The sequence below is a fragment of the Ranitomeya imitator genome, chromosome 6 (genome assembly GCF_032444005.1).
Source record: "Ranitomeya imitator isolate aRanImi1 chromosome 6, aRanImi1.pri, whole genome shotgun sequence".
Lineage (NCBI taxonomy): Eukaryota > Metazoa > Chordata > Amphibia > Anura > Dendrobatidae > Ranitomeya > Ranitomeya imitator.
In genome coordinates this window covers 153917460-153943007 of record NC_091287.1, presented here as the reverse complement: position 1 = coordinate 153943007, position 25548 = coordinate 153917460, and the positions used below count along the sequence as shown (strand labels likewise).

Genomic DNA, 25548 nt, shown 5'->3' with positions numbered 1-25548 from the left:
AAATTTTTTTTTCATTTTTTTATAGGGCTGTCGCTCATTGTACTATGAGATGTTACAAACACAAACAGCATTGCTCAATATGTCAAGTTTAAAATGTACCATCACACAACGATTTCAGTAACGATATAGTTGGTTTTTGTGTGTAACCAACCTTATCTTTTCTGAAATCGTACAACGATTAGGCCCCTGCTGTGAGATTTTTGGTGTCAGCGAATGATTTGGAAATTTTTGGGGTAACTGATCACACGCTGTCATTGTTGGATCGGCGTGTTTGACACCGATCCAGCGATGTCTTTGTTTTAAACAAGGGAATATTGGGTTACTAGCGCAGTGTTTTAAACACTCAAATAAAAAGTGAACAATACCCCACAAAAAAAAAAAGGTGTCAACCACGTCCCTCGCCGTCATCTTTCCGCACTGACTGACACTGTGATTCCCGCCCGTAAAGCAGAGCACACCGTTGACTTAATAATAAACGCTGTGCTGTGCTTTAGGGCTGGCACAGTACGGAAAGCTGACGGCGATGGACGTGTCACACACCGGAATGTAAGGTTTTTTTTTATTTTTTTTAAATTACATTTACAATGGTAAACATCGTGAGTGCGGCCATGCGCTTCATAACATTACCCAGATTACACGGGGACTTGCTCTTTTTTGGTCGCTGGAGAGCTGTCTGTGTGACAGCTCTCCAGCAACCACGCAACAACTAATCAACGATCACGGTCCGGTCGTATCACTGGTTGGTATCGTTGGATAATAGTTTTATTAATGTACCTTAAGAATATTGGTCAGGTGAGGTGGTAGCAATGTTCACAGTGTCGCCACTATTTGACTCTGGACGAATTCTAGCATCCTGAGTACAATAGTGTTAACTCTGTAGAGTTTTGCAAACATGATCGTCTCCCTCCTTGTCAAGCCAGGTTCCATATGGAAATAGTCTGCAGGATTAAAAATGGTTGACAAGGTGGGAGCCGATCATGTTATACGTCAAAACTATGGAACACACGGCTGAAAAATTTTTTTGCTTTTTCACAGTCCATTTGGGTACTGGTGCTCACATAAATTTTGTGGGACACACATTACTTTCCATAACATTGGATTTTACAATTCTATTACTATGGAAAAACGTATGGGAGATTTGTTTTGTGAAAATGGAAAGGCACAAGAACTTTATTTCAAAACACAACGCATTAGACAATCAGGGGACATTATAACAATAACCTTACATAGGATGGTAAAATGACATGGACTCCACAGTGTTTACATGACATCATAATACCAAGATGAATTAAACCATTTGATCTTGCCATGAAACACGGCCAACATCTGAAACAAAGTATGCAGCAAATTGGTCCCTCATATGAGCAATCTCCACAGTTGTCCGCAGAGGATGATCTTGATAATCAGGCAATGGATTTGGTATGGGTTCATCGAGTTCCACGTTGACTCTCTCTTTATCAATAATAAAATTGTGGAGAACCACACACGCCTTCACCACCTCATCCACTGTCTCAATTTTCAAATTTATAGCGGATCCTAAGATACGCCATTTGGAGACCAGGATGCCAAAGGCGCACTCCACAGTTCTTCTGGCCCTGGACAGTCTATAATTAAAAATACTTTTGGTGCGGTCCAACCCCCGACTGGAGTACGGTTTAAGTAGGTTGCCACTCATTTGAAAAGCCTCATCCCCAACCACAACAAATGGCAGGGCCGGTCCTTCCGTGTTGGGAAGAGGTCGTGGCTGGGGGAAATTAAAATTGTTCTCGTATAATCTTCGGCCCATGTCAGACTCCTTAAATGTCCGTGAATCATTTGCACGGCCAAACGCTCCAATGTCCACAGCGAGAAACCTGCAGTCCGCACCTGCAATTGCCATGAGCACGGTGGAAAAGTATTTTTTATAATTAAAAAACATAGATCCACTTCTTGAAGGCTTGGTAATCCTAATGTGCTTCCCATCCACGGCTCCAATACAGTTAGGGAAAGAACACACTTGTTCGAATTTTTGGGTGTTGGCCGGCCATAATTCTGTTGTAGGGATGGGTAAAAATTCCTCCCGGAGGTTGTCCCACAATGCGCGGCATGTGTCGGCAATAATACCAGACAGTGTGGAGACTCCAATCCGAAACTGGAAATGCAGTGATCTCAAGGTCTCTCCGGTAGCAAGGAAACTGACAAGAAGAAAAATAAATAAATGTAATTAATTAAATTGTTTTGAAAGAATTTTTCATTCTTAATTACAATCCCCCACCCCACAAAACCAAAACACGTTACTTTAAAAAATGGCAAGAACATATAAATCCTTCACATTGCATTACGTACCGTAGAGTCACCAGCAGACGTTCCTCGGGGGAAATCGATTTACGGAGCTGCGTGTCCTGCCTGGCAATGGTTCCTTCCACCAGACGCAGCAGATATCGGAAGCTGTTTTGTGACATCCTGGTGTATTCAAAGTATTTCTCCTGGTTCTCATTTAATTCGCCAAACAGACAATGGTAGGCTCCACGACTCTCTCGGACTTCCACTATAGGGTGTAGCCAAAAACGCCGACGACTCCTTCTCCGTAGTTTGTCTCTTTTCCTCTGTTCATGACAGGCAATAGCATAAGCAATAGCAAGGGCTAATTCCAGCTCAAAATTGAGGTAGATACTCTCCATGGGACGATCCATCTTGATGCTGTATGGTTGGAAATAATCTATGCCGGGGTATATATACCACTATTACATTAATACCCACCCTCATCTACCCATTGGTGGCATTATCTATTGTCTAGACACTAGACCCACCCTCTTCTATTCATTGGTGGTGTTATCTAGTGTCTAGACACTAAATTGTGTGGAAAGATAACATCATTGTTTGACAACGCATGCGTCGTAAAACGTTGCGTTTTTTGGAAAAACGCAACAAAAACGCACAAAAAACGCTGCGTTTTACGACGCATCCGTTCGACGCATGCGTCAAAAATGGTGCGTTTTTGCGTGCGTTTCCGATCCGTCGTGCGTTGCGTCGACGACGCAGCGTCGCATGACGCTAATGTGAACGTAGCCTAACTCTTAGCAATGTTTGGTCGCCTGAAGTGTCGCAGCAAAATTCACCAGGTAGCTCCAGCCTTTCAGTGCCATGAATTACAGGTATTCTGAGAAAAACAAGCCAATAACTTGATGTTTGCCACTGAAACTTCAGCTAACCTTTGCCCACTGTTATCATATTCAGTCTTATCCAAGTGGCTGCAATTTGCCAACCTGCTTGTAAAGTAACTAGCAGACATGTGGGACATGTTAAATCCATCGCAGCGGTGGTTTGTATAACCATTTTCTTAGACCAATAAGTTTTTTTATTTCTTCATAGACAAAACTGTATGAGGTCTTTTCTTTTTTTGTGTGCGGAACTTTAGTTTTGGGAACATTTCAGGGTACATTTGGAATGTTTTAACCCCTTAGTGACGGAGCCAATTTGCAGCTTAATGACCAGGCCAATTTTTACAATTTTGACCACTATCACTTTATGAGATTATAACTATGGAACTCTTTAACGGATCCTGCTGATTCTGAGAATGTTTTTTTCGTGACATATTGTACTTTATGTTAGTGGTAAACTTTCTTCAATATTACTTGCGTTTATTTATAAAAAAAATGGAAATATGGCAAAAAAATAAATTTAGCAATTTTCTAACTTTGAATTTTTATGCCCTTAAATCAGAGAGATGTGTCACACCAAATGGTTAATAAATAACATTTCCCACATGTCTAATTTACATCAGCACAATTTTGGAAACCAAATTTTTTTTGTTAGGAAGTTATAAGGTTTAAATGTTGACCAGCGATATCTCATTTTTACAACAGAATTTACAAAACCATTTTTTTAGGGACCATCTCACATTTAAAGTCACTTTGCGGGATTGTACTTGACAGAAAATACCCAAAAGTGACACCATTCTAAAAATTGCACCCCCAAGGTGCTCAAAACCACATTCAAGAAGTTTATTAATAGTGATGAGCAAATATACTCGTTACTCGAGATTTCTTGAGCACGCTCGGGGGTCCTCCGAGTATTTTTTAGTGCTCGGAGTTTTAGTTTTTCTTGCCGCAGCTGAATGATTTACATCTGATGGCCAGCATAAGTACATGTGGGGGTTGCCTGGTTGCTAGTAACAAGTACCGTATATACTCGAGTATAAGCCGACCCGAGTATAAGCCGACCCCCCTAATTTTGCCACAAAAAACTGGGAAAACTTATTGACTCGAGTATAAGCCTAGGGTGGAAATGCAGCATTTACCGGTGAATTTCAAAAATAAAAATAGATCATTATTTCCCCATAGCTGTGCCATATAGTGCTCTGCACCGTTCATATTGCCCCATAGATGCTGCACAGATGCCCCATACAGTGCTCTGCACCGTTCATATTGCCCCATAGATGCTGCACAGATGCCCCACAGTGCTCTGCACCCTTCATATTGCCCCATAGATGCTGCACAGATGCCCCATATAGTGCTCTGCACCGTTCATATTGCCCCATAGATGCTGCACAGATGCCCCATATAGTGCTGTGTGCCGTTCATACTGCCCCATAGATGCTGCACAGATGCCCCATATAGTGCTGTGTGCTGTTCATATTGCCCCATAGATGCTGCACAGATGCCCCATATAGTGCCCTGCACCGTTCATATTGCCCCATAGATGCTGCACAGATGCCCCATATAGTGCTGTGTGCCGTTCATACTGCCCCATAGATGCTGCACAGATGCCCCATATAGTGCTCTGCACCGTTCATATTGCCCCATAGATGCTGCACAGATGCCCCACAGTGCTCTGCACCCTTCATATTGCCCCATAGATGTTGCACAGATGCCCCATATAGTGCTCTGCACCGTTCATATTGCCCCATAGATGCTGCACAGATGCCCCATATAGTGCTCTGCACCGTTCATATTGCCCCATAGATGCTGCACAGATGCCCCATATAGTGCTGTGTGCCGTTCATACTGCCCCATAGATGCTGCACAGATGCCCCATATAGTGCTCTGCACCGTTCATATTGCCCCATAGATGCTGCACAGATGCCCCACAGTGCTCTGCACCCTTCATATTGCCCCATAGATGTTGCACAGATGCCCCATATAGTGCTCTGCACCGTTCATATTGCCCCATAGATGCTGCACAGATGCCCCATATAGTGCTCTGCACCGTTCATATTGCCCCATAGATGCTGCACAGATGCCCCATATAGTGCTGTGTGCCGTTCATACTGCCCCATAGATGCTGCACAGATGCCCCATATAGTGCTGTGTGCCGTTCATACTGCCCCATAGATGCTGCACAGATGCCCCATATAGTGCTGTGTGCCGTTCATATTGCCCCATAGATGCTGCACAGATGCCCCATATAGTGCTGTGTGCCGTTCATACTGCCCCATAGATGCTGCACAGATGCCCCATATAGTGCTCTGCACCGTTCATATTGCCCCATAGATGCTGCACAGATGCCCCATACAGTGCTCTGCACCGTTCATATTGCCCCATAGATGCTGCACAGATGCCCCACAGTGCTCTGCACCCTTCATATTGCCCCATAGATGCTGCACAGATGCCCCATATAGTGCTGTGTGCCGTTCATACTGCCCCATAGATGCTGCACAGATGCCCCATATAGTGCTGTGTGCCGTTCATATTGCCCCATAGATGCTGCACAGATGCCCCATATAGTGCTGTGTGCCGTTCATATTGCCCCATAGATGCTGCACAGATGCCCCATATAGTGCTGTGTGCCGTTCATATTGCCCCATATATGCTGCACATAAATCTGTGCCATGGCCGCTGCTGCTGCTGCTGCAATAAAAAAACACATACTCACCTCTCTTGATTGCAGCTCCCAGCGTCCGGTCCCGGCGCCTCCATCTTCCCGGCGTCTCTGCTCTGACTGATCAGGCAGAGGGCGCCGCGCACACTATACGCGTCATCGTGCCCTCTGCCTGAACAGTCAGAGCGCAGACGCCGGGAAGATGGAGGCGCCGGGGAGATGGAGCGGCGCCCGGCGGCTGGAACGGGGACAGGTAAGTATGATATACTTACCTAGTCCCAGCGATCCTGATGCTCCCCGCCTTCCTCCCCGTCTTCTGTGCTGCAGCCTCTTCCTGTCAGCGGTCATTGGCACCGCTGATTAGAGAAATGAATAGGCGGCTCCACCCCTATGGGAGGTGGAGCCGCCTGTTCATTTCTGTAATGAGCGGTCCCACGTGACCGCTGAAGAGGGGAAGAAGCTGCAGCACAGAAGCCCGTGGGACGGCAGGGACAGCGCAAGGATCGCTGGGACTAGGTAAGTATACCTCAGCGACCTCTCCCCCTCACCCGCCGACCCCACCGCTACCGTGACTCGAGTATAAGCCGAGAGGGGCACTTTCAGCCCAAAAATTTGGGCTGAAAATCTCGGCTTATACTCGAGTATATACGGTATATTTGCTCATCACTATTTATTAACCCTTTACGTGCTTCACAGAAATTGAAGCAATGTGGAAGGAAAACATTAACGTTTAACTTTTTTTTTTTTACAAACATTTTACTTCAGAACCAGTTTTTTTATTTTCACAAGAGTAAAAAGAGAAAAAGTACCACAAAATTAGTTGTGCAATTTCTCCTGAATACGCCGATACCCCATATGTGGGGGTAAACCACTGTTTGGGCGCACGGCAAAGCTTGAAAGAGAAGGAGCGCCGTTTGACTTTTTCAATGTAGAATTGGCTGGAATTGAGATCGGACGCCATGTCGCATCTGGAGAGCCCCTGATGTGCCTAAACAGTGGAAACCATCGACAAGTGACACCATTTTGGAAACTAGACCCTTTAAGGAACTTATCTAGATGTGTGGTTAGCACATTGAATGCCAAATGCTTCACAGAAGTTTATAACGCAGAGCCGTGAAACTAAAAAAAAATCATTTTTTTCCACAAAAATGATTTCTAGCCCCAAATTTTTTATTTTCCCAAGGGTAACAGAAGAAATTGGACCCCAAAAGTTGTTGTCCTTGTTTTGAGTACGCTGATGCCCCATATGTGGGGGTAAGCCACTGTTTGGGTGCACAGCAGAGCTCAGAAGGGAGGTAGCACCATTTGACTTTTTGAACGCAAAATTGGCTGGAATCAATGGTGGCGCTATGTCACTTTTGGAGACCCCTGATGTACCTAAGCAGTGGAAACCCCCCAATTCTAACGCCAAACCTAATCCCAACGCACCCATAACCCTAATCCCAACTCTAACCATAACTCTAATCACAATGTTAACCCCAACACACCCCTGACCCTAATCCCAACCTAACCCTAATCCCAACACTAATCCTAACATACCCCTAACCCTAATCCCAACCTTAGCCATAACCCTAACCACAAACCTAACCCTAATCCCAACACTAACCCTAATCCAAACACTAATCCATACCCTAATCCCAACCTTAATCCGAACCCTAATCCTAATCCCTAACCCTAATCCCAACCCTCATCCCTAATCTCAACCCTAATCCTAATCCCAACCCTAACCTTAATCACAACTCTAATCCTAACTTTAGCCCCATCCCTAACCCTATTTTTAGCCCCAACCCTAACCCTAACTTTAGCCCAACTCACTTTAGCCCAACTGTAACCCTAATGGGAAAATGGAAATAAATATATTTTCTTTATTTTATTGTTTTTTCCCTAACTAAGGGGGTGATAAAGGAGGGGTTTATTTACTATTAATTAGTTCATTAAATAATTAGTTACATAATTAACGGCACTGTGGTTTAAGTGCCCTTAACTACCGCCGTTAAAAGGTGTATCGGTGGTCATTAAGGGGTTAAATACATATGCATCAGAGGTGTAGCTAGGATTTTGGCTGGGGGGGGCAAAAATCTGAGTGGGCCCCTAACCAGGTAATCCTGACTACAGCTACGTGGTGCACCCTAATTGTGAGCATAGGGATACATCAGCAGATGACCGCTCTGTGATTTAAAATAAATCTATATACAAAAATGAACACTGATATTATTATATGGAGACCATATTGTGGTAGATACCAGTCCTGAGGACCATATAAGAGATCACACTACAGTTATAGATGGTGACTTACAGGTGACATTCCTTCTTATGGAGTCGGTCACTTTTCCCATCTTTTCCATCTAGCCCAGACCAACATGAGAACTTCTCCAGCCAGGACTCATTTGCAGGGATTACAACAACAACAACACATCTGACTTCTCAAATTTCCAGCACATCCATAGCTATGCCCAACCTGTGCAAACTACCGTACTCATTCTGCCGACACCCCAATACTGAGCTGCTGCTGTCATATATGTCCTACATTTCTGTCTGTGTAGTACAATAACAGTGCTCCTCTTAGTGCCCCACATAATACTGCCACCACTGTGCCCCTTACATAGTAATAATGCCACCTTTGTGCTCTCTAGATAGTAAAATCCCCCCCCTAAAATATTAATGCCCTGTGCTTGTGCCCTCCCCATTTTGTCCCAAAAAAGTAATAATACGCATATGCAACTTTGATGGTCACAATACTCTGAGTGCCCCTTTAACAATAATGCTTAAGTGCCCACTTAGCATTTAATAATGTTCCCTGAGTCCCCCCATGTACAGTAACAATGGCCCCAGCATTGTTGATGTCAGCAGGCGGTCATGTAACGACTTTTTCGGCTTCTCTCAATTCTCTTCTATTGAGAGAAACCAAACCTTTCTAGTCGACCCATGCACATAGCAAACATGTGATCGCATGACCGCCTCATAATGCCAGAGATATTGGGGGCTCATGCAGCAGGCGCTCCCTGTCATGATTTGGCACCTAATGTGACTGCAGACATTTAATCCAAGCCTTAATTAACTTTATAATAATAAATTGCTTATTATTAAAGCACCACTCCAGCAAGTTACTATATGGGGGCTTGTTATACTAATACTCGTAAAAGACCCAGCTGGTAAGTATCAAAAGCCCCTGACCTCCCCATCTCCAGTTCCCCAAACAACAACTATTCCATGGAATAGCGTGCATATAATGTCCTAACAGAACAGTAGAATAATCAGCCCCCCCCCCCCATGTCCTGTAAGGAGGTGGCAGAGACCCTCGTTTGCCCCTCCCCCACATGGGACTTATGTGACCCTTCTTTTGTGTTATGTCTCATATGCATTTACTGTGTATGGCAACAATTGTAATATATGCTACACATTCTTATTGTATTATGCTGTGTTTGCTAAGTTCTCCATGCGGGGGATGTATATTTTAGTCTGTAATGTATCACTGTTGAACTGTATTGTGTTGCCGTGCACATGATAGAGGCAGGGATAGCAAAGGGTTACTTTGTGGGCTGAGCCAGCAACCTCTAGAGAGCCGGAAGTTGGGAGGGGCATAAGGACATCAACATGGGCATTGCCAGACACCAGGAAGGGAATAGGATCGGTTGCCCCGAACCAAGAATTGGAACACGAACCCCAGGACTACGTAAGGGCCCCGCCAAAGGGACTTAAGCATCCAGATGCCAGCTTGGGGGACTGCCGCCTCTTTTGGCCGCCGTGGCTGTTGTGGGTATGGCTGTGGATGGAGCTAGGGAGAGAGCAGGAAGCCAATATTTGTACTTCGTTTAACTCTGTTATTAAAAATTGTTCTCCCTGTTGAACTGCAGTGGTGACTGGAATACGTTTGTTCTGCCTTTCTCTGTGCAAGGTGCCGGGGTGTCTACCGACTGTGGTTTAGTTGACTTGGCTGAGACTACCACCCCGGGCCACCTTGTTACAGCCCTGTCTCCCTCACTCACCTCAGCCCTCACAATACCCCCATCCTCTCACATTCACCCCTCCGTGCTGCCCCCTATAATACCCCCATCCTCTCACATTTACCCCCCAGTGCTTTGTCCCCCCTACCCCACTTTAGCCCCCACAATATTAGTGATTGGCAGTCCAGCTCTTTTTGGTGATCTGGCTCTCATTGCTCCGCTCACCAAAAAGAGCCAGCTCTTTTTGGATCCTAAATGGATTTCTATTAAATATGTGTACAATATGTGAACACATATTTATGCTGACGTAATGCAGCCGAAACTCGTCCACCTATGGCAAAACTCCGCCCACTTGCTAGTAACCAATTAAATTGATGAGTGGGTGTAGTTTGCTCAGGTGGGTGGAGTTACGCCTGCAGAACACCAGGCTTTTACGCCCAGTGAGAGCCATTCAGAGAATTTAGTGGCTCTCACTGGGGTGCCGGCTCCCATAGTTCACAGCAGGGAGCTGGCTCTTTGTCTCAGATCATTCGCTAACGACCCATCACTACACAATACCCCCATCCTCTCACATTCATTCCACCTGTGCCCTGTCCCCTCTCCCCCCAATACCCCCATCCTCTCAAATTCACCCTCCAGTGACCATGTTTGCAGGCACAGTGAAGCAGGACCAGGAAGTGTCTGAGTGAAATGCAAGGTGGGCATAATGATGCCTGAGCCAATCCAAGCGTGCACCAAACTGCAACCTGGAAGAAGCTCCTCAGGGCAGTAAAGCCTACACTTTACACTGCAGGAGGGAGACTCTGCAACTGGTCATAGTGATAGCCAGCGTGCAGAATCTCCGTCAGGCAGGGGAGCAGGCATTTTCCTGCTCTCCTCCTGTGCTGTGTTCTGTCTCATCAAAAAGTGGCAGTGACTCTCGGTGGGCCCCTTCATGTGATGGGACCTGGGGTGGTGGCCCCCTCTGCCCCCCAGTAGCGACGCTACTGATATGTTACCTTTTCTGTGGAAAAAAAAAAATATCTTACGGGGCCCCCAATTATTGCAAGTCTTTAATAGCATTAGTCTTTTAATGTAGGCCAAAGTGACTTTTGGGGCCCCCTAGGCTCCCTAGGCTCCAGGGCCCGGGTGTGATTGCAACCCTTGCATCTACTGTAATTTCACCCTTGACCATTTTACCGCAAGTATGGGATTTGGATACATGCAGTCAAGTGCTGACTAGATGTGCACGGCCTCACTCAATACAAGTGAAATTGGCAAAGCCATGACTGCCCGCTCCCAAAGCCAGCATCAGATAATCCTCACAGTGTGCGCTATGAGGATTCAGAAGTCTGACGTTACATAGACTTTAACCTCAACCCCTTTAACGATCAGTATGGTGGTGTTATTATAACGGTATATGCTGGTATTATTTAGTTATGGTTTGTTGGTATTTGGCTGTAATATTATTATTATTATTTATTTATATAGCACCATTGATTCCATGGTGCTGTACATGAGAAGGGGTACAAACAAATTACAGATATCTCTTACAGTAAGCAAACTAACAACTGCAAACTGATACAGAGGAGCGAGGACCCTGCCCTTGCGGGCTTACATTCTACATTGCAATATTATTATTTCGATACTATAATTATTTAATCTTATATAGCAATATTATTGCTATTATGAGAAATTCTGGTCTTGTAATAAATCTTGATATCCTCCATGCAGGGTAATATTCGGAATATTTCCCCATCTAGGTTTCGGTGGCGAGGACAGCATGGGCCTCTGTGATTTCAAATGCTAGGGCTGAATTTCAGTACCAGTCCATCCCTGGTGACAGACTCCACATGGAGGGCATGTAAAGAGTGATATAACCCACACAGGGCCAGAATGATGGGTAGACACCTGCCTAGAGCGCTACCTCTTGCCTACCGGAGGGGGGCGCAGGCACAGAGGTGAGCGATGTCAGTCACTGACACAGCTCACCCCTCTCTCTGTCCTGCGCACTGGACGTTCCTTCCTGCGCTCAATTGCATTTGCGTCTATCAGACGTGAATACAATTGCTGTTTGTGATGCCTGGGACAGGAGCAGAAGAACTGTCATCTCCCCTGCTCAGCTGGGATCTCCAGCAAGACATAGGCCACTTTCAGACTGCGCCTTGTTGGAGAAGGTGCACGAAGGGGCGTTGGATGGCGCGATGCAATGACATCATCATGCCATCCAGCGTTCACTGCTGCACAGAGGAGATGGCTGACCGTGAGCATGGATTAGGTGAGTAAGAGCTTTTTTAGTTCTTATATTACTGTGCAGGAGGCATAAAATTAGGGGAGTGATTATGCATATGGGGGGAAATGAGTGTAGGGGCTCTGCTGATGGGAGGCAATAAAATGAGGTGAGGGCTGTGCTTATGGGGGTCACAGCAGCCAAATAGAAAAAAAACCTATATAGATCTGCTCATTTTTACAACACTCTTTTTTTTTAAGGATCACATCACATTTGAAGTCACTTTGAGGGGTCTATATGATAGAAAATACCCCAAAGTGACACTATTCTAAAAACTGCACCCTCAATGTGCTCACAGGAATTTTTGGAATGTTTAAAAAAAATGAACATTTAACTTTTTTCACAAAAAATTTACTTCAGATCCAATTTGTTTTATTTTAACAAGAGTAACAGGAGAAAACAGACCACAAAAGTTGTTGTGCAATTTTTCCTGAGTACGCTGATACCCCATATGTGGGGGGAAACCATCATTTGAGCTCGGAGGGAAGGAGCGCCATTTTGGAATGCAGACTTTGATGGAATGGTCTGCGGGCGTCAAGTTGCGTTTGCAGAGCACCTGATGTACCTAAAGAGTAGAAACCCCCACAAGTGACTCCATATTGGAAACTAGACCCCCCCAGGGAACTTATCTAGATGTGTTGGGAGAACTTTGAACCCCCAAGTGTTTCTCTAAAGTTTATAATGCAGAGCCGTGAAAATAAAAAATAGTTTTTTCCCACAAAAATGATTTTTTAGCCCCAATTTTGTATTTTTACAAGGGTAACAGGAGAAATTTGACCCCAAAAGTTATTGTCCAATTTGTCCTCAGTATGCTGATACCCTATATGTGGGAGAAAATCCTATTTGGGCACACGTCGGGGCTTGGTAGGGAAGTTGTGACGTTTTGGAATGCAGACTTTGTTGAATGGTCTGCCGGCGTCATGTTGCATTTGCAGAGCTACTGATGTGCCTAAACAGTAGAAACCCCCCACAAGTGTCATCATTTTAGAAACTAGACCCCCCCCAAGGAATTTCACTAGATTTGTTGTGAGAACTTTTAAACTTCCAAGTGTTTCACTAAAGTTTATAACGCAGAGCCGTGAAAATAAAAAATAATTTTTTTCCCACAAAAATTATTTTTAGCCCCCAAATTTTTATTTTTACAAGGGTAACAGGAGAAATTAGACCTCAAAATTTGTTGTCCAATTTGTCCTGAGTATGGTGATACCCGATATGCGGGGGTAAACCACTGTTTGGGCGCATGGCAGAGCTAGGAAGGGAAGGAGCACCATTTGACCTTTTCTATGCAGAATTGGCTGGAATTGAGATCGGATGCCATGTCGCGTTTGAAGACTCCCTGATGTGCCTAAACAGTGGAAACCCCCCAATTCTAAGTCCAACCCTAACCCCAACACACCCCTAACCCTAATCCAAACCCAAATCACACCCCTAACCCTGACCCTGACACACCTCTAACTCTAATCCCAACCCTAATCCTATCCCAACCGTAAATGTAATCCCAACCCTAGCCCTAATCCAAACCCTATCCCTAACTTTAGCCCCAACCCTAACCATAACTTTAGCCCCAACCATAGCCCTAACCCTAATGGGAAAATGGAAATAAATACTTTTTTATTTTATTATTCTTCCCTAACTAAGGAGGTGATAAAGGGGGTTTGATTTACTATTTATAGCGGGTTTTTATGTTTGGCAGCTGTCATATGCTGAAAGACGTTTTTTATTGCAAAAAATAGTTTTTGCATCACTACATTTCGAGAGCTATAATTTTCTCATATTTTGGCCCACAGAGTCATGTGAGGTCTTGATTTTTTGCGGGATGAGTTGACGTTTTTATTGGTACTATTTTCGGGCACATGACATTTTTTGATTGCTTTTTATGACGATTCTTGGGAGGCAGAATGAACAAAAAACAGCAATTCATGAATTTCTTTTGGGGGGCGTTGATACCATTCCGCATGTGGTAAAATTGATAAAGCTTTTTTATTTATATTATTTTTTTTATGTTTTGGCGCTTTTATACTATAAAAACTCTTTTCTATAAAAAATAATTATTTTTGCATTGCTTTATTCTGAGAGCTATAACTTTTTTTTTACCTTTTCGCTGATGATGCTGTATGGTGGCTCGGTTTTTGCGGGACAGATGACATTTTCAGCAGTATGTTTATTTATCCGTCTTTTTGATTGCGTGTTATTCCACTTTCTGTTCAGCGGTATGATGATAAAGCATTGATTTTTTGCCTTTTTTTTGTTTATGTGGTTTACTAAAGGGGTTAACTAGTGGGAAAGTTTTACAGGTTGGGTCGTTACGGATGTGGCGATACCAAACGTGTACTTATATTGTTTTTGTTTTTTATTTACATAAAGAAATGTATTTATTGGAAAAATATTTAGTTATTTATTGTTATTTAGGAATTTAAAAAAATATATTTTTACACATGCTAATATTTTTTTTAACTTTTTTTACATTGTCCCAGGTTGGGACATAACTATGTAAAGTTTGATCGCTGATCTGACACTTTGCACTACACTGTTTCAGATCAGCGATCTAACAGGCAGTGAAGGAGGCTTGCTGGTGCCTGCTCTCAGCAGGCACTGAGAAGCCACCTCACTGCAGAACCCTGAAGAACCCCACGGCCATCTTGGTGCTGGAGGTCTCCATGGATCACATTGCGTTGTTTTGAGGGAAGTGCGCAGGGGGCCCACTCTCTGCGTGATGCTTCGCTATGCCACCAAAATGCTGCGATCTTGTTTGATCTCAGTGTTTTGGGGGTTAAAGTGCCGGAAATGGTCTATAACCACTCCTGGCACTTAGTGCCGGGTGTCAGCTGTGAGAATGAGCAGACACACGGCCCTGAGCAGACACACGGCCCCGATTGGCCGCACACCACCCGTGTGCGCAACTGATCGGCTTCGACGTACTATCCCGTCCATGGTCAGACGAGCCCAGCCTTCCCACATGAAAGGGATAGTATGTCGGATGACAGAAAAAGGGTTAAGGGCTTAAAAATTAAAAGTTTGAAAATTGCTAAATTTTTGCCAAGATTCCAATATTTTCACAAATAAGCGCAAAAAAATCAACATAAATTTACCACTAACATAGTACAATGTGTCACAAAAGTTTCAGAATTGCTGAAATTTGTTGAAGCATTTGAAAGTCATTGCCACATAAATTGATGCTGGTCATAATTATAAAATATGGCCTGGTAAATAAGATGCAAACAGGCTGGGAGGGGTGAACAGGTTTTAAATATATAAATGAAAAAATAATTTTTGCTTTACAGGATATTAGCTTTTAAGGGCTCGTTCATTTCAGCGTATTATGCCTATGTGTGCTGTACATGTTAAAATGATGTATCGCTGGCCAATTGTCACGCCGTAAGTGGCGTTAAAGGGGCAGGACGGCGTACTGGGACCCGCACCTGTCCCTACCACTTTAATGGGGCCCTGGCTTTCCCTTATCTCGGGGGTACCTATGATGGTTAGGAGGCCCGAGCCGCCAGCGTATCCCTGTCTCCTGTGCAGGCCCTATAAGTGGCCCCCTCTCCCCCCCAGGGAGGAGGACTGCACCAGTGTATAAACACAACAATTAACAGGGTATAAAGACAAGGTAACTAAAAGTCACAAACTCACCAAATACACAACCACAGAGGGTACACATAGAAGGGAAGAGAAGGAGAAAACTAGGAAGGAAACCAGGTTTAACAAGCAACCAAAACAGCAGACACCAATCTCTGTAATAAACCTCCAAGCTCCAAATATCACTCTCCTTCAACCTCCAAGCCAGGCAGCAGAACTGATCACTGACACTAGCTGTAGTCAGGACTGGGTCTATATAGAGGAGGAGATTACAAAAATCCATTTCAGTAGAGACCCAACTCACAGCAACTTAGCAAATAAGGTTAACTCCTGCACTGCTGGCACAAAGCAGCCAGGTCAAAATACAGGAGAAGAGCTTCTGTTCACTGTGTGTGAACGAGGCCCAGAGCGCTGCGGTTCTCTGGAACCTCTCTGTCGTGGTAGCCCCGTGACACCAATGTTATTCAATAGGGCTACTCAGATGAGAAAAAAACCTCTGACCCTGTCTGAATGACGGCTGCAATTTGTACTGAGCATTGCAAGATTTTAACAGGGAGAAGGGACATTGAGGATTTGCCAGTTTGTCTAGGTGGGTAGAAATTGAACTAAAGTTTCATAAAAAATTATACTGCTATGCTCGTTAAAGGTTCGACATTGACTTTTAGGATCGCTACTTCCAATAGGGGGCACTAGAGTTCTAGTCCTCTTCCTCTCTGAAGAGACAATTTGCATATTTCCCAGAGGAGCATTGCGGCTTTAAGTCTCCTCATCTCGGCATGATTTCCATGTCACTCTCCGCAAGGAGAAATGCTACTTCTTGGATTTCTGTTACTTTGTAAGACTACTGTACACTTTAAGGGTAGGTTCACACGACCGATGTTTCCACATTCAAGAAAAATGGACTGTTTATTCTGATCAGAGCTTGATCAGAGACATCAGTTTTTCACAGATGTGGTTTCTCCCTCTTCTACTTTCTGTCAGTTCATGAAAATTGGTCCGCACTCAGATGTCATCCAAGTACTTTCTGATTTTTTAAATGGACACATAGATTTGCATTGTTGATTTTGATTCGACCCTTAAGTAAAAATCGGACATGTCACCAATTTTTCCACCCATAGACCAATTAGTATGAGGAAAAATTGGATATGTGCACAGCCCTATAGAATTATATCTTAGGGACGACTGCTATCCATGTGCATGAGCCCTATATCACAAGGGTTGCATTGGACATAACTACTCTTCCTTTGATAGCAGTTTCAGTTTTAGGCCGGGGTCACACTAGACCGTAATACGGCCGAGTGCAATGCGATAAAAAATCGCATTGCACTTGGACCAATGTTAAGCTATGGGGCAGCTCCCAGCAGCCGACTTTTTGTCGGCCGTTCTCCTCGGTCCGAGACAATTGCAGCATTGTTATGTTTGCTAATGACAGGTGTTATGAAGGCAATCCAGAAACACAGTGTGCTTAGCGATCAGAGCGCACACAGTGATCTGACAAATACCCAAAAATACAAGAACGAGCTCTGAGACGTGGAAACTCTGTAGACTGCACACCTGATCCTATCCTAAACACAACTAAAAGCGGCTGTGGATTGCGCCTAACAACTACCTAGGCAACTCGGCACAGCCTAAGAAACTAGCTAGCCTGAAGATAGAAAAATAGGCCTGACTTGCCCCAGAGAAATTCCCCAAAGGAAAAGGCAGCCCCCCACATATAATGACTGTGAGTAAGTTGAAAAGACAAAACGTAGGGATGAAATAGATTCAGCAAAGTGGGGCCCGATATTCTAGGACAGAGCGAGGACAGTAAAGCGAACTTTGCAGTCTACAAAAAACCCTAAAGCAAAACCACGCAAAGGGGGCAAAAAAAACCCACCGTGCCGAACTAACGGCACGGCGGTACACCCTTTGCGTCTCAGAGCTTCCAGCAAAACAAAAGACAAGCTGGACAGAAAAAAAGCAACAAAAAAAGCAAAAAGCACTTAGCTATACAGAGCAGCAGGTCACAGGAACAATCAGTAGAAGCTCAGATCCAACACTGAAACATTGACAAGGAGCAAGGATAGCAGCATCAGGCGGAGTTAAGTAATGAAGCAGTTAACGAGCTCACCAGAACACCTGAGGGAGGAAGCTCAGAAGCTGCAGTACCACTTGTGACCACAGGAGTGAATTCAGCCACAGAATTCACAACAGTACCCCCCCCTTGAGGAGGGGTCACCGAACCCTCACCAGAGCCCCCAGGCCGACCAGGATGAGCCGCATGAAAGGCACGAACAAGATCGGAAGCATGAACATCAGAGGCAAAAACCCAGGAATTATCTTCCTGAGCATAACCCTTCCATTTAACCAGATACTGGAGTTTCCGTCTAGAAACACGAGAATCCAAAATCTTCTCCACAATATACTCCAATTCCCCCTCCACCAAAACCGAGGCAGGAGGCTCAACAGATGGAACCATAGGTGCCACGTATCTCCGCAACAACGACCTATGGAATACATTATGTATGGAAAAGGAGTCTGGGAGGGTCAAACGAAAAGACACAGGATTGAGAACCTCAGAAATCCTATACGGACCAATAAAACGAGGTTTAAATTTAGGAGAGGAAACCTTCATAGGAATATGACGAGAAGATAACCAAACCAGATCCCCAACACGAAGTCGGGGACCCACACGGCGTCTGCGATTAGCGAAAAGTTGAGCTTTCTCCTGGGACAAGATCAAATTGTCCACTACCTGAGTCCAGATCTGCTGCAACCTATCCACCACAGAATCCACACCAGGACAGTCCGAAGAGTCAACCTGTCCTGAAGAGAAACGAGGATGGAACCCAGAATTGCAAAAAAATGGAGAAACCAAGGTAGCCGAGCTGGCCCGATTATTAAGGGCGAACTCAGCCAACGGCAAAAAGGACACCCAATCATCCTGGTCTGCAGAAACAAAACATCTCAGATATGTTTCCAAGGTCTGATTGGTTCGTTCGGTCTGGCCATTAGTCTGAGGATGGAAAGCCGAGGAAAAGGATAGGTCAATGCCCATCCTACCACAAAAGGCTCGCCAAAACCTTGAAACAAACTGGGAACCTCTGTCAGAAACAATATTCTCAGGAATGCCATGCAACCGAACCACATGCTGAAAGAACAAAGGTACCAAATCAGAGGAGGAAGGCAATTTAGCCAAGGGCACCAGATGGACCATTTTAGAAAAGCGATCACAGACCACCCAAATGACTGACATCTTTTGAGAAACGGGAAGGTCAGAAATGAAATCCATCGAAATATGTGTCCAAGGCCTCTTTGGGACCGGCAAGGGCAAAAGCAACCCACTGGCACGAGAACAGCAGGGCTTAGCCCGAGCACAAATCCCACAGGACTGCACAAAAGTACGTACATCCTGTGACAGAGATGGCCACCAGAAGGATCTAGCCACTAACTCTCTGGTACCAAAGATTCCAGGATGACCAGCCAACACCGAACAATGAAGTTCAGAGATAAGTTTATTAGTCCACCTATCAGGGACGAACAGTTTCTCTGCTGGACAACGATCAGGTTTATTCGCCTGAAATTTTTGCAGCACCCGCCGCAAATCAGGGGAGATGGCAGACACAATGACTCCTTCCTTGAGGATACCCGCTGGCTCAGATAAACCCGGAGAGTCGGGCACAAAACTCCTAGACAGAGCATCCGCCTTCACATTTTTAGAGCCCGGAAGGTACGAAATCACAAAGTCGAAGCGGGCAAAAAATAACGACCAACGGGCCTGTCTAGGATTCAAGCGCTTGGCAGACTCGAGATAAGTCAAGTTCTTATGATCAGTCAATACCACCACGCGATGCTTAGCTCCTTCAAGCCAATGACGCCACTCCTCGAATGCCCAGTTCATGGCCAGCAACTCTCGATTGCCCACATCATAATTACGCTCAGCGGGCGAAAACTTCCTGGAAAAGAAAGCACATGGTTTCATCACTGAGCAATCAGAACCTCTCTGTGACAAAACCGCCCCTGCTCCAATCTCAGAAGCATCAACCTCGACATGGAACGGAAGAGAAACATCTGGCTGACACAACACAGGGGCAGAACAAAAATGACGCTTCAACTCCTGAAAAGCTTCCACAGCAGCAGAAGACCAATTAACCAAATCAGCACCCTTCTTGGTCAAATCGGTCAATGGTTTGGCAATGCTAGAAAAATTACAGATGAAGCGACGATAAAAATTAGCAAAGCCCAGGAACTTTTGCAGACTTTTCAGAGATGTCGGCTGAATCCAATCCTGGATGGCTTGGACCTTAACTGGATCCATCTCGATAGTAGAAGGGGTAAAGATGAACCCCAAAAATGAAACTTTCTGCACACCGAAAAGACACTTTGATCCCTTCACAAACAAAGAGTTAGCACGCAGGACCTGAAAAACCATTCTGACCTGCTTCACATGAGACTCCCAATCATCTGAGAAGATCAAAATGTCATCCAAGTAAACAATCAGGAATTTATCCAGATACTCACGGAAGATGTCATGCATAAAAGACTGAAACACAGATGGAGCATTGGCAAGTCCGAACGGCATCACTAGATACTCAAAATGACCCTCGGGCGTATTGAATGCAGTTTTCCATTCATCTCCTTGCCTGATTCTCACCAGATTATACGCACCACGAAGATCTATCTTAGTGAACCAACTAGCCCCCTTAATCCGAGCAAACAAGTCAGATAACAATGGCAAGGGATACTGAAATTTAACAGTGATCTTATTAAGAAGGCGGTAATCAATACACGGTCTCAGCGAACCATCCTTCTTGGCTACAAAGAAGAACCCTGCTCCCAGTGGTGATGACGATGGGCGAATATGTCCCTTCTCCAGGGATTCCTTCACATAACTGCGCATAGCGGTGTGTTCGGGCACGGATAAATTAAATAATCGACCTTTAGGGAATTTACTACCAGGAATCAAATTGATAGCACAATCACAATCCCTATGCGGAGGTAGAGCATCGGACTTGGGCTCTTCAAATACATCCTGATAATCAGACAAGAACTCTGGGACCTCAGAAGGGGTGGATGACGAAATCGACAAAAATGGAACATCACCATATACCCCCTGACAACCCCAGCTGGATACCGACATGGAATTCCAATCCAATACTGGATTATGGGTTTGTAGCCATGGCAACCCCAACACGACCACATCATGCAGATTATGCAACACCAGAAAGCGAATAACTTCCTGATGTGCAGGAGCCATGCACATGGTCAGCTGGGCCCAGTATTGAGGTTTATTCTTGGCCAAAGGTGTAGCATCAATTCCTCTCAATGGAATAGGACACCGCAAAGGCTCCAAGAAAAACCCACAACGTTTAGCATAATCCAAATCCATCAGATTCAGGGCAGCGCCCGAATCCACAAACGCCATGACAGAAAACGACGACAAAGAGCATATCAAGGTAATGGACAGAAGGAATTTGGACTGTACAGTACCAATGACGGCAGACCTAGCGGACCGCTTAGTGCGCTTAGGACAATCAGAAATAGCATGAGTGGAATCACCACAGTAGAAACACAGACCATTCAGACGTCTGTATTCCTGCCGTTCAACTCTAGTCATAGTCCTATCGCACTGCATAGGCTCAGGTTTAACTTCAGGCAGTACCGCCAAATGGTGCACAGATTTACGCTCGCGCAAGCGTCGACCGATCTGAATGGCCAAAGACAAAGACTCATTCAAACCAGGAGGCATAGGAAATCCCACCATGACATCCTTAAGAGCCTCAGAGAGACCCTTTCTGAACAAAGCTGCCAGCGCAGATTCATTCCACTAAGTGAGTACTGACCATTTCCTAAATTTCTGACAATATACTTCTATCTCATCCTGACCCTGACACAAAGCCAGCAAATTTTTCTCAGCCTGATCCACTGAATTAGGCTCATCGTACAGCAATCCGAGCGCCAGGAAAAACGCATCGACACTACTCAATGCAGGGTCTCCTGGCGCAAGAGAAAATGCCCAGTCTTGAGGGTCGCCGCGCAAAAAAGAAATAATAATCAAAACCTGTTGAATAGGATTACCAGAAGAATGAGGTTTCAAGGCCAGAAATAGCTTACAATTATTTTTGAAACTTAGAAACTTAGTTCTATCTCCAAAAAACAAATCAGGAATAGGAATTCTTGGTTCTAACATAGATTTCTGATCAATAGTATCTTGAATTTTTTGTACATTTATAACGAGATTATCCATTGAAGAGCACAGACCCTGAATATCCATGTCCACACCTGTGTCCAGAATCACCCAAATGTCTAGGGGAAAAAAAAAGTGAACACAGAGCAGAAAAAAAAAAAAAATGATGTCAGAACTTTTTCTTTCCCTCTATTGAGAATCATTAGTTAGTCTCCTTGTACTGTTATGTTTGCTAATGACAGGTGTTATGAAGGCAATCCAGAAACACAGTGTGCTTAGCGATCAGAGCGCACACAGTGATCTGACAAATACCCAAAAATACAAGAACGAGCTCTGAGACGTGGAAACTCTGTAGACTGCACACCTGATCCTATCCTAAACACAACTAAAAGCGGCTGTGGATTGCGCCTAACAACTACCTAGGCAACTCGGCACAGCCTAAGAAACTAGCTAGCCTGAAGATAGAAAAATAGGCCTGACTTGCCCCAGAGAAATTCCCCAAAGGAAAAGGCAGCCCCCCACATATAATGACTGTGAGTAAGATGAAAAGACAAAACGTAGGGATGAAATAGATTCAGCAAAGTGGGGCCCGATATTCTAGGACAGAGCGAGGACAGTAAAGCGAACTTTGCAGTCTACAAAAAACCCTAAAGCAAAACCACGCAAAGGGGGCAAAAAAAACCCACCGTGCCGAACTAACGGCACGGCGGTACACCCTTTGCGTCTCAGAGCTTCCAGCAAAACAAAAGACAAGCTGGACAGAAAAAAAGCAACAAAAAAAGCAAAAAGCACTTAGCTATACAGAGCAGCAGGTCACAGGAACAATCAGGAGAAGCTCAGATCCAACACTGAAACATTGACAAGGAGCAAGGATAGCAGCATCAGGCGGAGTTAAGTAATGAAGCAGTTAACGAGCTCACCAGAACACCTGAGGGAGGAAGCTCAGAAGCTGCAGTACCACTTGTGACCACAGGAGTGAATTCAGCCACAGAATTCACAACACAGCATGCTGCGATTGTCTCGGACCGAGGAAAACTCTCGGCTCACTCGCACCCATATAAGCCTATGGGTGCGAGTGAGACAGCGCACACCACTCGGATATCATCCGAGTGATGTGCGCTATAAGCGGACCCCAGCAATGGAGGAGATGGAGAAATTCATTTCTCCGCCTCCTCCGCAGCTGTGCTCCGATCCTCCCTGTGCGAGAGACGCATGACACTCGGCTCCTGCTCTGCTGCGAGCAGGAGCCGAGTGTCATTAGCATATTGCATCCGATGATCTCGCATCCGAAGCAATACCCCAGTGTGACCCCGGCCTTATACTACTAATACAGAGTTATTTCCATCTTCAATGAAAGTTATTGTTGGAATGTTGTATAAGCAAACACTTTTGTTATTTACTATTTTTTAAAATGTCCCTTCATTTCCTTATTCACAATTTAATTTTTATTGTTGCGTAGGAAAGCAGCCATTACTGCTGTGTAACAAACATTACAGTGCTTACAAACTCCTTGCCATCGAGCTTGTAAGCACTATACTGAAGCAGGCAGTAATCGCTGGAGCGCAATATTTGCTCCCAATCCCGGAGAGCACAGACAATTTAAGGCTGTCTCCACTTCTTATCCAGTGAGTGCTAGTAGCAGCCTGTGCAGACACTGAGACTGCTCTCAGCAGTAATAGGCTGGTTTCTAATGCTACAGTCTATGTCTGCACAGGCTGTTACTAGAATTCACCAGGTAAGCAGTGGACACAGCTCCCAACTCCTCGATCACTTCTGTTAGAGGCAGGCATGGACTGGGGATGAAATTCAGCCCTGGCATTTGAAATCACACAGGCTCATGTTGTCCCTGTCCCCAAGAACCAGATGGGATATATTACTAATATTACCCTGGATGGAGGAAAGGAAGATTTACTACAAGACCAATATTTCTAATTATACCCACGGCATGCTGAGGTAAGTGACGGAGTGACCGGCTTTGTGCTCCGTCACAACTGTTAACAGTATGGGTGTCTTGAGAACATTGATTCTGTTAACAACGTAGCAGACAAGGCAGCCCACAACCAGACCGGCCCTTCTGGCATTTGTCAGAATTGCCAAATGGCCAGTCTCACCCTGGTTAGAGGACTGTGTAAGATCCTCCTGTGTCTGCACATGGTAGGAAAATGCAGAGCTGAGGGATTTATGGTTTCCTCCCTCTCACTCAGGTAAGCAGCACATATAGCCATACTGAATAGCCATCAGCCCCATAATATTAAAGGGAATGTCCACTTTCAGTAAAGAAGTCCCCAAAGTGTGAAAAGTACATCAGATAAACTGATCATAGTTCCCCCCCTCACCTTCAGGGTCTAGTTACAGCTTCCTGCCGTCACTGCGGTCCTGGTGTTGTGACTAGATCAGTAACGTCACATCAACGTCACCACTCTAGTCAGCCAGTCACTGAGCTCAGTGCTTGTGTAGAAGTTGATGGAACGCGACGCTGAGCTCAGTAGCTGGTTGACTAGAGCAGTGGACACGCACTATTGACGTGACATCAGCCCTCTAATCATAACACCGGGACCGCAGTTGTGGCGGAACCAGTGCGTGACATCAGCCCTCTAGTCATAACACTGGGACCGCAGTTGTGGCGGAACCAGCGCTGGACCTTGGGGGAGGGGGGAGGTGAGTACCTGCTGAGATCATTTTTTTGTACTTTACACACTTTGGGGACTACTTGAAATTTAACAACCCCCTTTAAGAATGGCAAAACTAAGAATTAGTGATCTGATGGGGGAATCTACAATTTATAAGTCCCTTTTGTGTGAGAAATTGTATAATTTCATTATTAGTGTATCAAGCGCAGGGGTGTAATTGACAAAGGGCAGTCTGAGGGGTCATGCACACGACCTATTTTCCTGTACCAGTGCTATCCGTGGTTTTGATGGATAGCATTCACCCCTATGATATTCTTTGGGGCTGTGCACATGCTCAATTTTTTTCACAAACCGAGTGATCCATGGAAAAAATCAGTGACATGTTCGATTTTGAGTCCATTTGATTTTCCCATAATAATAGACTTGAGAAGGTGGATAATTTTTTTTTCTCTCCACGTCTGAAAAAAAACTGATGCCTCTTTGATCAGAGGCTGATCAGAATAACTGGACCATTTTTCTCAGTTGTGGAGAAAACTGTCTTGTGATCCTACCCTTGGGCTGAATTCAGACATCCATGTATCACGGTCCGGGCAAAAACCGCAAAGCGCGGACTATCCACCATTAAGGAACCAGTGGGACTGTCCTGAATTTGGGAAGCTGCCTCACTGGAGGTTCAGGGTATGTCCTGACTTCAGCTGTGTCTGTCTTCTCAGGACACAGATGCTGCTTAATGTAAAGGTGGAGCAGGGGACCATCAGATCCCTCCTCCTCCATTCAGTGTATCTGGCCAGGACCCTTTGATGCTTTGAGACCAATATTAAGAAAGTGCAGTACCAATGTTTTGTTGTTGTTACGTGACAATCTCACATGACCTAAACGTCCTAGCCACATATTCTGTCACTGCAGAGACTGAACTTTGGCCCAGAGATCCAATGGCTAGTCAGCAGAGACGCAAGGGGTGTATGTGTTGCTGTAGCAGATCTGTGTGTACACTGTGAAGATGTCATACTGTGTGTGGGGGCATTGTAGAGACCATGGAAATGGTACCATATTGTGTGGAAACACTAGCTGGCTTCACTAGGGGCAATGTTTCAGTGTGGGTGCATATAGAGGAAAGTGAAGTTTAACTTAGTGTAAAAAAAAAATTGCCACCCCGCTGTGTCA

The 25548-nt window shown here is 44.9% G+C and overlaps 1 protein-coding gene across 1 annotated transcript in view; it reads left to right on the top strand.

Annotated features, from left to right (window-relative positions):
* The window catches only part of SUGCT (succinyl-CoA:glutarate-CoA transferase), a 1605135-nt gene that overhangs the window by 117405 nt on the left and 1462182 nt on the right, over nucleotides 1–25548 (top strand). The gene's annotated exons all lie outside the window — the stretch shown is intronic.